The sequence below is a fragment of the Peromyscus californicus genome, unplaced genomic scaffold (genome assembly GCF_007827085.1).
Source record: "Peromyscus californicus insignis strain IS unplaced genomic scaffold, ASM782708v3 Scaffold_1__1_contigs__length_55948999, whole genome shotgun sequence".
Lineage (NCBI taxonomy): Eukaryota > Metazoa > Chordata > Mammalia > Rodentia > Cricetidae > Peromyscus > Peromyscus californicus.
In genome coordinates this window covers 37,130,132-37,143,431 of record NW_026294492.1, presented here as the reverse complement: position 1 = coordinate 37,143,431, position 13,300 = coordinate 37,130,132, and the positions used below count along the sequence as shown (strand labels likewise).

General features: G+C 45.0%; 1 protein-coding gene across 2 annotated transcripts in view; it reads left to right on the top strand.

The window, feature by feature from the left end:
• The window catches only part of LOC128115613 (phosphatidylinositol-glycan biosynthesis class F protein), a 143,295-nt gene that overhangs the window by 19,450 nt on the left and 110,545 nt on the right, over positions 1–13,300 (top strand). For both annotated transcript variants that reach the window (XM_052746487.1, XM_052746488.1), the window contains exons 3-5: positions 1,246–1,330; positions 3,933–4,517; positions 5,162–5,339. The gene's annotated coding sequence lies outside the window, so the exon portion shown is untranslated. The remainder of the gene's footprint in view (positions 1–1,245; positions 1,331–3,932; positions 4,518–5,161; positions 5,340–13,300) is intronic.

The following is a 13,300-nucleotide window of genomic DNA, read 5'->3' as shown; positions in this document are numbered from 1 at the left end:
CCTGGGGTCAGAGCCTTTAGAGCCATAGCAAGTGCGTGGCAGTGGTGGCGTACGCCTTTAAGGACCTGGAGGGCGGTACATACAGGCAGTGACGAGGCAGTCACATGATTGGGTTTTCAACCAGTGAGAAGCCAGAACAAAGAAACTATAGAAACAGACACAGAGGAAGTAGGGCTCTCTTTTTCAGAGAGCTCTCTTGGCTGAGGAGGATCCCTGAATCAGGAAGGGTGAGGCTCTTGGCTCTGACCTCTTGGCTTTCTTCTCTGAATCGGCTCTGTGTTTCTTGTCTGATAAAACCGTTGGCTACATCTACACTGAATTACATCTACATACTACAGAATTGTATTACATCAGATATATAGAATATACAAATTCATAGAGACAGAAAGATTAGATGTTATCTCAAGATGGAGAACAAAGGAATATAGAGCAATGATTTCCTAAGTACAGAATCTCTGTTTTATGTGATGGAAAAGTCCCACAAATGGACAGTAGTGTCAGGACATAATATCATGAATGTAATAAATCAATACAATTAATGTAATTAATGAATATCATAAATGCAGTTATTGAATGAATACTGCAAATGTAATCAAAGAATACCACAAATGTAATTAATATCATGAGTGTAATTAATGAATACCATGAATGTAAATAATAAGTAAATAAGTAAATAAATGAAAAGAAAGGTCTGCTAATTGCCAAAAGTAACCACAAACAGAAGTGTAAGGGAGCAATTTACTGGACCAAAAATTAAGACATACCATAAAACAAGTTCATAAGAACAGGAGCAGGCAGGTAGAATTTAAAAACAAAAAAGTTCTGAAATAATCAGGAGGCAGAGGCAGAAGAATTTCTCTGTGTTTGAGGACAGCCTCAGCTAAATAGTGAGTTCCAAGACAGCCAGGGTTATATAGAGAAACCTGTCTCAAAACAAACAAACAAAAAGCCCTAAACCCAGCTCTGAAATAAATTCACTTACATATGGCAGCTTAATTGAAGAGAGCTCCACATAGTGACAAGAAATGATTCCATAGCTGTGATAAGTGCTGTCAACTTGCGAAAATCTAGAATCATGTGGACCTGTGCCTCTTAGCATGCCCATGGGGAACCGTCTTGATAACCATACCTGGGGCGCCACTGTGGTGGCGCCATTCTCTGACTGGGATCCTAGACTGTGTCAGTGGGGAAAGAGAAGTGAGCTACAGTTTGGACTCATCACTCATCTCTGCTTCTTTACTGCAGATGCAACATGACTCGCTAGCCTAAGCCCCTGCCGTTGTGACCTCCTCTACCACGATGGACTAATGGACCATAACCTTGGGTGATGGTGAGCTGAAGTGAACCCTTGACCCGTTAAGGCTCTTTTGTTAGGGCATTCTGTCACAGCGACAGAATAGAAACTAAGACAGTGGCAAACAGTGAGAAAAATAAAAGTGGATCATTTCTCAATATGGGATTCAGAGATGGGCTCTAAGTGGGTTGAGAATTCAAATGTTGAGGGGCTGGAGAGACGGTTCATCCGCTTAGAGCAGGGGCTACACTTACAGAAGACCCAGGTTCTGTTCCCAGCACCCACATGGTGGCTTATAACTTCAACTCCAGTTTCAGAGGATCTGATCTCTTATGACCCCTGGAAGTACCAGGCAACATGTGGTGCACATGTACACTTACTTGTAGGCAAAATCCTCATATACATAAAATACAAAAAAAAAAAATCTCAATTTGTATGAAAGAATTCAAGTGTGAAAAATAATGTGAATTTTTGGTTGTTGTTGTTGTTGTTTTTCATTTTTCAAGATAGGAGGGTTTCTCTGTGTAAATCTGACTCCCCTGGAACAACTCTGTAGACCAGGATGGCCTCAAACTCGGAGATCTACCTGCCTCTGCTTCCTGAGTGCTGGGATTAAAGGCGCGCACCACCTCCTCACCACCCCATCCCCCCACTCCTGGCTAGTAATGTGAATTTTAAAGTATTCAAATGTGAAAGACTAGAACAAAGAAAATAAATCGATTAAAAAATTCTGGGGTTGGGGATTTAGCTCAGTGGTAAAGCGCTTGACTAGCAAGTGCAAGGCCCTGGGTTCGGTCCTCACCTCTGGAAAAAAAAAATTCCTACCACCTTGGACAATGAACTAATTAAAGAAAACTTTTTAAAAACTCTAATAGCTAAAATAGATCTTAAATTTCTCATCATACACATGAAAAAAGTCTGAAGTGAAAAATGTATTAACTAGCTTGATTTAATTATTATACAATGCAAAAAGCAAAACATATTACCCTTCATAAAGATGTATTTGTTAATAACATTATTTATTTTTATGTATATGAATGTTTACTTGTATGAAAGTGAACCACATGTATGCCCGGTGCCCCTCTGAGTCCAGAAGATGGTGTCAGATCCCCTGGAACTAGAGTTACAACAGATAGTTGTGGCATACCGTGTAGATTCTGGGAATCAAACCTGGGTCCTCTGCAAGAGCAGCAAGTGCTCTTAACCACTAAACAATCTCGCCAATTAGTATCATTTTAATCCAGCAGAAGACGCCCCCACATGCTCATTTACAAGTTCTAAGTGACAGATTTACCACTTATTCCTAGGCCCTGGGGCCTGCCAGCAAACTTGGCTTCACACTGAAAAGTACAAGGCCTGAAGGGGAGTCCCCAGAAACCTTTAGCCACAGGCTGCTTGTGTAGAATTCATGAGATTATCTATGGTTAAAAGTTAAGAGGTAGGCTGGAGAGATGGCTTGGTGGTTAAGAGCACTGGCTGCTCTTCCAGAGGTCCTGAGTTCAACTCCCAGCAACCACATGGAGGCTCACAACCATCTATAGTGGGATCTGATGCCCTCTTCTGAAATGAAGGTGTACTCATATACATAAAATAAATAAATTTTAAAAAATGCCAGGCAGTGGTGTCGCACATCTTTAATCCCAGCATTAGGGAGGCAGAGGCAGGGGGATCTCTGTGAGTTCAAGGCCAGCCTGTGCTACAGAGTGAGTTCCAGGAAAGGCGCAAAGCTACACAGAGAAACCCTGTCTTGAAAAACGGGGGAAAAAAAAAAGGTATGAGGCTGGGTTTGATGAGGAACCATCCTTTAATCCCAACATTCCAACAGGCAGATCTCTGTTACTTTGAGGCTAGCCTTGTCTACATAGCAAATTCCAGGCCCGCAAGAGTTATGTGGTGAGACCCTACCAAAAAAATGGTGACTTATTTCAGGATAACAATGTTGTCTCATATAATATTATAACTCACCCAGATCTATCCCTGAATCTTTTTTGTTTTACTGTTTTGTCGAGACAGGGTTTCTCATCTGAGACAGCGATGTCCTCAAACTCACTCTGTAGACCAGCCTGGCTTCGAACTCACAAGAGATCTGCCTGCCTCTGCCTCCCAAGTGCTGAGATGCGTGTGCCACCACCACCTAGCTATTCTTGGATCTTGGTCAAAAGACTTAATGTTTCTTCTCGTTAGAAATGCCTGGGAGCACAGGGAAGTGTTGTCTAATGTCAGATGAAGGACAGTACTGTCTTCATTTCACCTTGAGCTGCATTGGCTGCTGCTGTTTTTCCACAGTGAATCTTTGCAGCTTCGTGAAAAACAAACAAAACATTCATCCGAGAGAGAGAGAGAGAGAGAGAGAGAGAGAGAGAGAGAGAGAGAGAGAGAGAGAGAGAGAGAGAGAGAGAGAGAGAGAGAGAGAGAGAGAGAGAGAGAGAGAGAGAGCGCCAGCAAACTCTGAGCTCAGCGGCTGCCACACTGTCAGGAGGATATATTTCTTTCCCTTTTCCCAGTTCACCAAAGTGTCTGGGTTCTCCAGACTGGCCTGCAGAACTTTCCAGGTCCTTGACCCCTGCCAGGTTTACGTGATGGCCTCCCGCTTCTTAAAGAAATGGTTTATCTTATGCGTGTATGTGTTTGCCGGCAGGTGTGGATGTACCACTTGCACGCCTGGTGCCTACAAGTCCAGAGGAGGACAACCGATCGTCTGGAGTGACAGGTGGTGCTGAGCCACCTGATGTGGGTGCCGCGAACAGAACTCTGTCCTCGGTTGAGCCACCTCTCCAGGCGCCCTGCCACTGCCCCTAGAGACATCCCCTAGTCACCAGGACCGAGGCCAACCCAACCCCATGGATCCCCACAGCCCCAACAAGGCCAGCGCGATCATATCCTCTGCGCATGCTCACACCCGAGTCTCCGATTAGTCGCTTAGGAGCGTGGGGATGTTTTCCCAGGATGCTCTGCGTTGCTGTCATGGTTGACCCCGTGTGCCTGTCTCCTCACAGGGGACGCTAGTCCTGTGGGTGTCTGGACGGTACCCTTGGCCACCAGACGCCGGCGACTTTGGTCCCTGCTCCTTTCGCTTCCTCCTCCCCCGTGGGACCCTCGCGGGACCCCGAATTGGGTCCAGTGATGCCGGGGGTGACATGGACTCCAGAGCGGGCGCTTCTGAGGGGCTTCTCCACGGAGGCCGAGCGGCTGTTGTGCCAGCAGGAGGGGCGCCTTGGCTCAGGTGGGAGAGCTGTGAGGACAGGGATGCCAGCCCTGGGTACAGAGGAGGGGTCAGCAGGGGGGAAGTTTTGTTCGATGGTCTGAGATCTGGTGCTCTGGGAAAGTTCCCGAGAGACAGACTTGAGCTGATTTTCTTCATTTAGGACTGACATGTAAAAGAGAATTCGTCAGGGGGAAAAAAATCGTGGTTGTAAAAGTATTGAGGCAGGGATGAGCTGGGGAATATGAGGGAATCGTGAGAGCACCTGTGTGTTTGGATTGGCCTCCTGGGAGAGAATATTGAAGGTAGGACCTCAGCAAAGGAAACTTCTGTGTCAGTTAGAATCTTTGTGAATTTCCCAAAGAAGGGTACTACGCCTATTATTATTGTTGTTGTTGTTGTTATTATTACTATTACTACTATTATTATTATTATTTCTGTGTGACCTCCACTTTGCTGCTCATAGTCATTGTAGGTATCCTGTAATTCTAGGAGGGGTGGTGTTGGTAGAGTGAGAAGGATTTGCTGAGACTTAGCGATTCCTGTATAGCCAGCATTCTGTTTATACCGTTTTGTATATTAAAATATCTATGTAATGGATTGTCATTTACACTTAAATTCTGTTGGCTTGCTAGCCTGACTTTATATATATATATATATTACAGATATTGGAGTTTTCTTAGACTTGCTATTGGAAGGGAGCTATGAAGCCATGTTCTTACATTCATTGACACGAAATATATTCAACTCCACAATGATGGCTGGAGAAAAGAATGACAGCTACCTGGAGAAGCAGATAGTAAATTTCCTGGATTGCTCTACGGATTTGGAAGACTTTGGAAGGTAGAATTTTGTTTGAAATTTCCACAGAGAAACATACTTGTGCAGAGGGCTGAAGAGGTGGTTCAGTGATTAAGAGCACTTACTGCTGTTTCAGAGGACTCAGGTCCATTTCCCAGCACCTGCATGGTGGCTCACAACTGTGCAACTCCAATTCCAGGGGATCCAACATCCTCTTCTGATACCCATGGGTACCAGGCACATATGTAGTGCGCATGTATACACCCAGGCAAACCACTCATATACATCAAATGAATAAATAAATTTTGGATACTTTTTTGGCAGCTTGGCCCCATAACTGCTATTTAGCAGTTGTTGATAAACCTGAACTCATGATGTGTCAGGTAATCTCCGTGAGGTCTCTGGTCCAGATCTTCCAGAATGAGAAGTGAAAGTGGTGTGGGATCAAAATGAGTTTTGTGTATGAGAATGACACATGCTTGGGAGTCACTGCTACTCTTCCCAGAGCTTAGATTTGGTAAGTGTTAGCTGTCAACTTGTGTCCTTTTGCTTCTTGTTGTTTCTCATTTTGTTTTGTTTTGGGGCAGAGTCTCACTATGTAGCCTTGTCCTGGAACTCACTATGGAGACCAGGCTGGCCTCAGACTCACAGAGATCCACCTGCTTCTCTGCCTTTCAAGGGATGGGATGAAAGGCACGTGCTCTTTTCTTTTTCTTTTTTAAATGTGTAAATGTACCTTGAATCCTGCTATTTCTGGGTTACTGAAAGATGCTTGCGTTTCCATTTGCTATGTCTCAGATTGTTATCTCTGAAGCGATCAGAGAACTCCATGTGTTTATCATGGAACCCTCAGTTTACCTTTCCTCAGTTAGGATGCCTGCACATTGGTTAAATCTAAGCCTTCTAGAGGCTTCTGTTTTATTGGTATACATTGTTAGCTTACTTCTTCTCATCCACCCATGACATCTGTCTAGAATTCTTAACAATCTCCAAAATGCCTATAATATCATTCTACCCTGATGTTTACAGAACAGCTTCATTCAGTCGTCCGAAGAATAAGCCAACTAACTCGTTAGGCTGTAAAGATAAATAAGACCTAACACAGATTCATAAATAGTTCATAATTCTGTTTCATTTTTTTCTAATTTCCAATAGTGTCATTCTTGATTTTGTTGTTGTTGTTGTATTACACATTTGACCAGGGGTTTGCAATAAACTCCAGGCTGGCCTCAAACACATATCCTTTTGCCTTAGCTCCCCAAATGTGGGGATTACAGGGATATACCACCATGCCCAGCTCCAGCTCATTTTTGATTCTGGGTTTTTTTCCTCTTTTGCCACTGAGGATTGAAATCAGACTTCTCACATTCTACCATCAAGCTGTATCCCTAACCCTTTTTTCTACTTTTCATTTTGAGGCAGGGTCTTACTAAGCTGTCCAGGGCGGCTTTGAATGTGTGATCGATCCTCTTGCCTCAGCCTCCTGAGTAGCTGGGACCGCATTCTTCTTGCTGGCTGATGTGTTTCTCCTGTAGTAAAGTTAGCCTCGTGGTGCCCATTCACATCCCTCCTGATGTGTTTCTCCTGTAGGAAAGTTAGCCTCGTGGTGCCCATTCACATCCCTCCTGATGTGTTTCTCCTGTAGGAAAGTTAGCCTCGTGGTGCCCATTCACATCTCTCCTGATGTGTTTCTCCTGTAGTAAAGTTAGCCTCGTGGTGCCCATTCACATCCCTCCTGATGTGTTTCTCCTGTAGTAAAGTTAGCCTCGTGGTGCCCATTCACATCCCTCCTGATGTGTTTCTCCTGTAGTAAAGTTAGCCTCGTGGTGCCCATTCACATCCCTCCTGATGTGTTTCTCCTGTAGGAAAGTTAGCCTCGTGGTGCCCATTCACATCCCTCCTGATGTGTTTCTCCTGTAGTAAAGTTAGCCTCGTGGTGCCCATTCACATCTCTCCTGACGTGTTTCTCGTATAGTAAAGTTAGCCTCGTGGTGTCCATTCACATCCCTCCTCTTCCTTTCCCCAGCGCCACATGCACACACCCAAATGCATTATTCATAGGTGCACCAGAATTGTAGTTTGAAAAGAGGCACTTGGTGTGACCTCTTTCAGGGTACACTCTCCAAGAGAATGTATTGGTGATGGGGAGATTCTGTGTCTCTTGTAGTCGGTATGGTAGCCACTTTTCATAGTTGGCTATTGAGTACTTGAAATACGGAAATTGTGAGTGGAGACTGCATTTTAGATTTAAGTTAAATTAGATTTACATCTATGTTAACATTTTTTAAAAGATTATCTATTTTTATTTTGTATGTATGGGTGTATTTCGCCTATACCAGTGTGTTCCATGTGCATGCAGTGCATGTGGAGGCCAGAAGAGGGCAGCAGATCACCTGGAAATGAGTTACAGACAGTTGTTAGCAGCCATGTGGGTGCTGGGAATAAAACCTGGGTTCTCTGGAAGGGCAGCCAGTGCTGAGCCATCTCTACAGCTCTAGATTAAATTCAATTTAAAAGCCACATGTGGCTAATGGATTTATTGGACATTGCAGATATAAACTGTACTATATTAGGATAGTTTCAACTATTACTTGATTTTTTTTTCCTTTTTGTTTTTTTGTTTTTCCAGACAGGATTTCTCTGTGTAGCTCTAGCTGTCCTTGAACTAACTCTGTAAACCAGGCTAGCCTTGAACTCGTAGGATCTGCCTGCCTCTGGCTCCTGAGGGCTGGGAATTAAAGGTGTGTGCCACCACTCCTGGCTAAAGGAAAACATTCAGTTGCGGCTGGCTTACAGTTCAGAGGTTTAGTCCATTATTGCCATGGCAGGACTGGCAGCATGCAGGCAGACATGGTGCTGGAGAGGGAGCTGAGAGGTCTACATCCTGATCCATAGACATCAGGAAGAGAGAGACACTGGGACTGGCTTGGGCTTCTGAAACGTCAAAGCCCCGCCCCCAGTGACACACTTCTTCCAACAAGGCCACACCTACTCCATCAAGGCCACACTTCCTAATAGTGCCACTCCCTATGAGCCTATGGGGGCCATAGAAAGAGAAGAAGCCAAAGTATGTATTTGCCAATTATAAGATCTTATATACAAAATCTCATAAAGATTACACAAAAGCTCTTAGAACTAATTTAATTCAGCAAAGTAACAGTACAAATCTGTCTTAGGGTTTCTATTGCTGTGACGAAATACCATGACCAAAAAGCAAGTTGGTAGGAAAAGGACTTATTAGGCTTTCACTTCAGCATTGCTATTGATCATTGAATGAAGTCAGGACAGGAATTCAAACATGGCAGGAGCCTGGAGGCAGGAGTTGATGCAGAGGCCATGGAGGGGTGCTGCTTACTGACTTGTTTCCCATGGTTTGCTCAACCTGCTTTCTTATAGAACCCAGGACCAGCAGCCCAGGGATGGCAGCACTCATCATGGGCTAGGCCCTCCCCCATTGATCACTAAATGAGAAAATGCCTTACAGCTGGATCTCATGGAGCTTTTCCTCAGCTAAGACCCCTTCCTCTGACGACTCTAGTTTGTGGCAAGTTGACACAGAACCATTCAGTACAAAGTCAGTTATGTCTCAGATACTAACAATATCCAGTTGTCCTGGTGAGTTTTTTGTCAACTTGATAGGAGCTAGAGTCATTTGGAAGAGGAAACACAATTGAGAAAATACCCACAAAGATTGGCCTGTAGGTAAGCCTTAGTGCCACTCATAGGCTGTTGGTCCTGGATATAGTAAGGAAACAGGCAGAGCAATCCTTGAGGAGCAAGCCAATAAGCAGCACTCCTCTGTGGTCTCTGGTTCAGGTTTTTCCTCCAGGTTCCTGCATTAAGTTCTTGCCCTGACTCCTTTTTGTGATGGATTGATCAGGACATACAAGCTAACATAAATAAACCTCCTCTCCCCAAGTTGCTTTTGGTTGTTGGGTTTTCTCGCAGCAAGAGAAGCCCTAACTGAGACACCAATCTAAGAAAGAAATTGTGCAATCAATTCCATTTATAGTCTATTCAAAAAGAGAAAAATATTTAGTAAATATTTAGCCAAAAAAGACTTGTGTGATGAGAACTATACTTAGAATTAGCAGATGGACTCAGTCAAAATGATTCTGGTTTTGTTTAACATCCAAAGCATCAGAATCAGGAGCCAGCCTCACACACACCTTCCTCTCTCCATCAGGACTGACGTTGACATCATCAGTGTCATAGAGTTTCTTCACAGCCTGCTTGCTCTGGTGCCTGTTGGCCTTGCAATCTCATCGAACACACACCTGACTTGTCGTCTGTCTCTTCAGGGCTGACTCAGTGGTCAGGGGACACGTGATGACAGCACACTGGTCAGCCTTGTTGCTCCTGGAAATGCTCTTGAGAAGGGTTTTTTTGTTTTGTTTTGTTTTGTTTTTTTATTTATTTTTTTTTTTTCTTTTCTTTTTTTCGAGACAGGGTTTCTCTGTGTAGCTTTGCGCCTCTCCTGGAACTCACCTGGTAGCCCAGGCTGGCCTTGAACTCACAGAGATCCGCCTGGCTCTGCCTCCCGAGTGCTGGGATTAAAGGCATGCACCACCACCGCCCGGCTCTTGAGAAGGTTTTGAGCTACTTCAAGAGCCTCGAGGTCTTGGGCTGGGAGGTGGGCGACTTACGGATCTTCTTTCGTGCTTGGTTGTGGACGCCCCTCAGCACTCACTGCCTTCTCTGTTTTCAGAGCCTTTGCTTGGGCTTTGGCCGTGGGAGGGCAGGAGCCCTTCTTCACTTTCAGCACCATCTTGGCAAAAGCTGGAATGTGATTTCGATTCATTTAGATAATTTTATTTTATTTCTCTGTCCCATATTTATCACCATAAGCTACATCATTGTCATTTTTAAAGTCTCTTAAGCATCAGGCTTCAAATGTTTATTTAGATTGTCTAATGATGCACCAAATGAACCCCAAATGGACTAAATATACGCCAAGTATTTTGAGTCCCAGAAAACAAGGAACAGGAGAGAATGCTTAGAAAGTTCTGCTATAGGAATGAAGGGGAACTGAGTGTAGAATTCACGAGCACATTCAAGTAAGGATGAGAATGTAGTTCATAATAGTCACACACTTTAAAATCCTTGTTGTAAGAATAGAATATTCAATATGTACCAAGTTGTTAGCCAGACATTAAGTCCACAAACTGAAGTTCTGCATCCATCCATAAGCCAAAATAAGTTCAGATGGACAAAATATTTAAATTGGAATTCTAAACAGAATGCTACTGTAGGTAAGTGTAGACTTGGGGATTAGGCAGCCTGAGTTCGTCCTGCCTCTCTCTGACTCACTAGCCATGTGACCTTGGGCAGGTTAGTTAACCACTTCCTGCCTCAGTTCCTAAGACAGGGATGAGACGGCAGCCGCCTCACAGGAGGAACAGTTGTGAGGATCAAATGTGTTAGTACACGTAATGGGTGTGGCCTGGTGCCTGGTGCATGCAAGTGCATTTAAAATAGTTGTCACCATCGTCAAACAGGTAAAACCGTAAAAGCATTAAAGAAAAATTTGGTAGATATTTTTATGAGCTTGGGGGGTGGGGAAAAGACATATAATCATGAAATCATAGAAGATGAAGAGATTTATCATTTAAAACTTCTGCACATGGAGAAGTACTTCTGATCAGTGAGTGAAGTGTAGGTCACCAGCCAAGGGGGGACAGGCTATGAGGGTGACATTGTTTTGTGACTTCCTGCACTGAAGCCAGGCCTGGCCAGGTGAGTGCCTGGGAAAAGCTTATTTGAATGTTTTACACATTGTTTTGGTTCTTCTCAGAGCTGCTGTAACAAATTTCAACAAACTTGGTGTCTTCTGTGGGAGTTTCTTCTTGTCGTTGTAGTTCAGCTCAGGAATCCAGAAGTCCAAAATCAGAGTGTTAAGTTGTCATGTTCCTGGGATTCTGGGGGGAGGTCCTTCTAGTTTCTAGTGGTCCTGGACCTTCCTCTTGTGGTACCGAGGCTCCAAACTCAGTCATGTCTGTATTCTCTCCTCTCTGTCTGAGTTCTCTCCTCTTACATGGAAGGAATCAATGACTTCCAGTCCTAGCTACTGGGCTGAGGGACCACCTTGGTCCATATGACCTCATCATCACTAATTATATCTACAAAGACCCTGTTTCCCCCCAAACACTCATATTCTGGGGCCCAGGATGGACATGAATTTGGGAGAAACTTTATTTTACCACCATGTTATACGCCCTTTCATGGGGAAAACAACTGTAAGTCTGGCTGTAAGAGTGTGGTGTGGCTCTTGGAAGTCTCCAGAACAGATCCAACACCTCACTGGAGGCTGGTGGAAATAGCAGAGGGGACGTGAACAGAGGTACCTTGAGGGGAAGCCGGAGACCCTCAACTAGTCATGCCAGCGGCTTTCCTTTGGACACTGTCAGGGGTTCGGATGCCCAGGAACAACAGGGATATACCAAGAATATAGGAGGGGCTGGGTCAGTAGAAGATGGTGTGTTTGTGTGTGAGGCCCTGAGTGCAGTCGCCGGCACTGGGGGGAAAATCGGAGTTCACAGAAAGATACTAAACCTCCAAGAGAGATGAGTGGGGCCAGCAAGATGGTTCAATGGGTGAAGGTGCCTGCCAGCAAGGCTGAGGACCTGAGTTCAATCCCTGGAACCCACAGTGTGGAAGAAGAGAAATGACTCCTCGTTTATGCTGTGGCATACGCGTGCACACACACACACACACGCACGCACGCGCACACACACACACACTCATATTTCAAAGTCAAATAAGAGGCGTGCATCTGCTTGTATGTAACATTAAGAGACAGCACTGGAACACCGCGCCCTAGAGAACAAATCAGAATTTCTAAAGAAAGCTCTAGGAGATTATGAAATTAAACACCAAGATAAAAATTGTGTATATGGGTAAATACGTAATTGGGAGGATGTTCCAAACTCTCATTAGGTCCCGAAGGGTGTCAAGACCCATGAAGAGTGTCTAGACTGAAGAACTCTTCAGTGTAGACTGTTAGACCAGTCTCAGAGAAAAAAGCTGATGGCCCTCCCCTTACAATTGCCAGGGTGTAGATTGATCCCTTTAACGTATCACAGTACAAACAGGAAAAGATCACAGGGCACATTTACTCTTGTTCTAGCTAGCATTGAAAGTTAGCATTGTTTTCCAAGTATGTGTAAGTAATTATAGCCGTAGAAACAAACCAAAACCCTTAGCTCCACTCTGCTGCCAACCCCTCTCTGTCCCTTATAGCCAGTTCTTGGTGAGAGGTGGCCACCGGAGGCCCTGGGAACCCATGCCATTTAGTGCCATCTGCTCTCCCTGAGGGGCAGCTGACAGGGTGTGTGGCCACGTCTGTTGATGTCCAGCCTTCAGCCTCATGGGGCTCTGCTAACCACTTGTTCTTCACCTGGTTTTGGAATTTCTTGCTTCTTACCTCACCAGGTGTTTCCTAGCCTCTTTCACACCCCCCTCCCCTTTTCTTCTCTGGGAGAGGGTCCCCAAGTGTGATCCCCTCACTAATCTTCTTCCATGTAGTGAGGCTCCCTAGGGCATCTCATTCCTTCCTTCCATTTCTCTCCTACCCCCTGGGGTAGATATTTGTGAGCCTGACCCTTTAACTCTTCATCACTGGGTCAGGTCATCTCATGCTGGGTGCTCTTTTCAGGTGTCCTGGTTTGTTCCTGTTGGCTGTGCTTCCCTCGAAATACTGGCGTCTGACTGATGTGTACTGGTGGGGGATGCTAACACTAAAATGGAGCTCTTGCTGGAACTGGGCCATGGGGCGGTGCTCACCCCATCACTCTCCTCCTGCCACTAGTTGGTTCCTCAGGAAGCTCTGACTGCCAGGCGTACACTTTCCCGTGTCCATCATCTGAACAGTCAGTTTCCCCTAGAATGTGGAAGATCCTGCCTGCTCCCTCCCCTGCAGCGAAGACCCCTGCCCTGAGGTGCTCACATGGTCCCTGGCTCGCACTGAGCTCGCCCTGCTCTGTTGCAGTTGGGCCATGCTGATG